The following is a 4,182-nucleotide window of genomic DNA, read 5'->3' as shown; positions in this document are numbered from 1 at the left end:
GAAACTCGAGTAGAGGACAATTACATGGTCATCATATCAATTATAGGTCAATATCTTGGAAGACATATATAATTGTTAAAATTATGTTAAATACTAAATTCATCAGCGCATCTTGCACTAAGAGATAATGAACATATTTATGTTCTTGTTTCTACTAATGAAAAACAACCTAGTGGTGATATTCTATATGTTTATCACACAACATAAAATTATCTTTGTACTCATTCATCAACCTCATTCATTCATCAAAAATTAAATTCTTCCTCTAGGCCTTACCAACAAGGTCTTCTTTAGGTTTTTTTATTGCATCATATTCTTTATAAGGAGATGGAGAGAGAAGACCATAATGTCAACACCTCTCTAAGTTTTAATATTTGGAGAGCTTGTGGCCATTATGGCTTAGCTAGCTTCTTTTGTCTATTGTTTTGGCTTTTTTAGAATTGGTTAACAAGAGAAGTGATGGCTCTTTGGATGATTTTAATAAGGAGCATTTAAACGACCCTATAACAGCTTGTCCGCTACCCACAAAAGAAGAAACTATTATTAAGAAGCATGAGATCCAACTCAAGGAACTTTCCCTTGGTGACAATAAATATGAAGAAATTGCATCTATTTTTTGCAATGGCATTGTGGCATCCTATTCACTTATATCCTCCCTTGGGAATTGTAAGAGAGTTTTCTTTGTGAGGAGGGCGTCAAAGCTCTTGACTAGGAGATCTTATTGATGATTTCCCTTGGAGGAATTTGTTTATCAATTTATTCTTGGGAAGTGTTATGAAATGTCCCTTGGATATATGTGAAAATCCCTATGAGTGTAGCACAACTTTTATTAGTCAATGTGTTTGAGTACATGGTGCCTATGACAACTACAATACAAATAGAGGTTGCAAGGCCATTCTTATGAGCGGTGGAGCTACAAGCATTCTTCTTAGTGATGACATGACTAGGGCTCATGTCATTAGGTTTCAGAGTATTAAAAGAGATGTTGAATATCAAGTACTATCTTGAGGATCCTCCAAAATTTGAGCACATCACTAACATTTTCAATAGGACTAGAAGATTTGCTAGAGTGCAAGGCATAAAATGTGCAATTCCAGGAAAGAATTTGTATATGACATTATGCTACTCCATTGGAGACACAATGGGAATGAACACGGTTTCTAAGGGGGTTCAAAATCTATTGGACTTTCTCCAGTCAGAGTTCTTGACATGAATTCTATGGGAGGATTCAATGCCCATGCTGCGAACATTGTTTCACTTGTGTTCATTGCAATAGACCAAGATCTGGCCTTGAATGTAGAGTGCTCACATTGCATTAACCTAATGGAGCTTTCCAATAGTGGCTAAGATCTATATATTTTAGTTACCATTTCATGCATTGATTTGGGAATAGTGGGAAGCAAGACACAATTGTCTTTATAGGCACTATGCATGAACATGTTGTGAGTGAAAAGAGTGAATGCTTCATCTCCTGGAACAAATGCACAAAACCTAGCAATCGCAGAAATCTTATCTTACCACCAAAGTTAAATTTCTGTATTCATCTTCTGTATATTTAATGTTCACTTTCTTGAGAAATTAAAAAGAAAATATAATAGAGAAAGTAAGAAAAGACATGTGTCTGCAACTTTAGAATACAAGGACATCACTTGCATACTACTTCACTTCACAAATTGCTACCAACACATAGATCTGCGCTAATTTCATACTAATTACTAGTATTTTATTACACCACTCAAAAAAAAATTCTGCTGAACAAGCACAAAAGGATAATGTTAGTGAAAAAAAATCAAATCACACAAAGGAAAAATAGAGCATTTTGATTTTATTTTCTTTAAAAAATCTTCTTGATATGCTATAAAACACCCAAGTCTAAACTATCATGGAAATCATCCTCAAGCCAATGCATCCAATTGATCTATTATAATTTATCTATATACAATAATTTGTTGAGTAGGTATGACTTGTGATGGTCACGAATAATGACTGTTTGGAACAACTAAAGTTGGGAATCACTGTATGTTAAAGAATATGCAAGTTTACTCCTAGAGATAGTAAGCATGTATTAATATGTTAAAGTAATAAAAGTAATTTGTAATTGGTATTTGGAGGAAAGTTTAATCACTTGTTGTGATCCATGCCATAGTAATGGTTTCGTGCTATGGCAGGAACTAAAAAGGTGATATGTATATCGGCAATTATATAGAAGTCAAAGATTAAAAATAGGTCGCCGCCAATATTATATACAATGGTCGATAGAATGCATCAGTATTACAAAGACTAAGTTTGTGTACTTTGGGCTAGAAAATCTAAGGTAATCTCATAGTGAGCGTTACAGCTTCCTGTGGATACACTTGAATGTTCATCCACGCGCATCCACGGGCGGCTGTAATGCACCATGTGAGCTTCCCCATGTACCTCACGTTGTCTTGGCCTCCAAATGACTCCACTTATATCCACGCCCTGAGCAAGAGAGTCAGGTAACTTAAATAAATTCCATAAGCTATGTAACCAAATTTATACTAGATAGAATTGAGGGGAAAGAAATAATACAATGACAGAAAAAATATCTCACTTGGCCCGCAATAAGGCTAAAGATATCTGGATATTTATGGTATGAGCTTGATATAGATTACATGCGCATCATAATCTATAGCAGATAGTCGGCAAATAAAGATTTGGGAATAGTACAGGTCAGCACCCAAATTATCCCATGACATTACTAATAAGGTCGATCATCTAATCAGAAATTTTCAGTCTTAAATGAGGATGATTTCACATCAACAATTGACCAATGAATAAAATAAGATGTGCTTGTCTGATCACAACTGTACCAGTTGCAGACCTTAAGATAGAAAATGGAAGATTATCTATACATACACTCAATTCAAACTCAACGTTTATATAGACCCATTCAGAAACAAATATATTATCCAACCAGTAACATTAATATACAATCAACATTTTACACAATACTGTCAACAATCCACCGTATAGAACAAATACATTACAGTCAATAGGTATTCTGATCGGAACTGGACAACGAATTCTTTGAAGATAATCAATATTTTATAAAGTAGTCATTAATATTAGTGGAACACATAAATTAATTCGATATGAGATACTCAAACCCAATCTTTGGCTGGAAGTTTTAGAGTAAAATTGAGGAAGGTTGCATTTAGGCACATTACAGACTGTTTCTCAAAGAAGATAGTTGTAACCAAGAAATCCTTCAATCAGAAACCGGTATGGTAAAAAGCACCAACCTGGGAGACCTTTTTCCTCACGGATTTGCAATACATCATGCAAGGATGGCTAGGACAGATCAAAATCTGGTAGAAGAGATCTTGCTGATAGACATACTGTTATTACAAAAAGAACTCAAATTTTTAATTCTGAGAAAGGTATGTGGGCTGGGCTTAGTCCCTTAGATGTTTTTTAAATTCTCGGTCAAGATGGAAGGCCACAGTACAATTTCCATTGTGAAGGAATAATAATAATAGCTCACACTGAGTTGCAATATTGTCGATCTCTTATGAATCAGCAATTACTTATTGAGATCTGATTATCTCAAAATAGTAGATCAATTAAACACAAAAATTGTTTTGGGTACAGTAAAAAACACAAGGGAGGTATGCACATGGTTGGAATACACTTATCTTTACATTTGAATGCTCTGAAATCTAATTCTATATGGTCTATCTTTTAAAGCTTTAGATAAAGACAATAATTTAGATAAAAGAAGGGCGGACTTGATACATTTGGCTGCAACTATCTTGGACAAATATAATTTGATGAAATATGGTTGTCAAAGTGGATATTTCAAGGTTACCAATCTTGGGTGTATACCCAGTTATTATCACATTACCTGTGGGACAATGCCTACTTATAATGAGCAATTTAAGCCAACGAAGGGTGATATTGAGCTATGGTGATTATTTTCGTTATGTGAAGAGATAAATATGTGACTGTAAGAGAAGAATAGAAGATGGAAATTGCAAAGCTCTTAGATCATGTCCCTATTCTAGTGAAGGAGTGTTTGGAGGAGCCAGGTGCTGAGATAAGTTTTTTTGCTGTAGGCTTACATTTCACATGTTAATCTTGAAGGTCTTTCCCTCACATGTGATATGGTGTATATTATTTAGAGTGTAGGCTGCCTCCTAAAAAGATGGGCTCAGTTAA

General features: G+C 34.6%; 1 pseudogene; it reads left to right on the top strand.

Moving 5' to 3' along the window:
- The first annotated feature begins 256 nt into the window (after nt 1-256).
- LOC149561498 (3-hydroxy-3-methylglutaryl coenzyme A reductase 1 pseudogene) lies at nt 257-1,530 on the top strand (annotated as a pseudogene).
- The last annotated feature ends 2,652 nt before the right edge of the window (nt 1,531-4,182 follow it).

This window comes from Cupressus sempervirens, chromosome 4, assembly GCF_028749045.1.
Source record: "Cupressus sempervirens isolate cs-2001-9-10 chromosome 4, ASM2874904v1, whole genome shotgun sequence".
In the NCBI taxonomy this organism is placed as follows: domain Eukaryota; kingdom Viridiplantae; phylum Streptophyta; class Pinopsida; order Cupressales; family Cupressaceae; genus Cupressus; species Cupressus sempervirens.
This window is presented reverse-complemented; position numbering and strand designations above follow the sequence as displayed.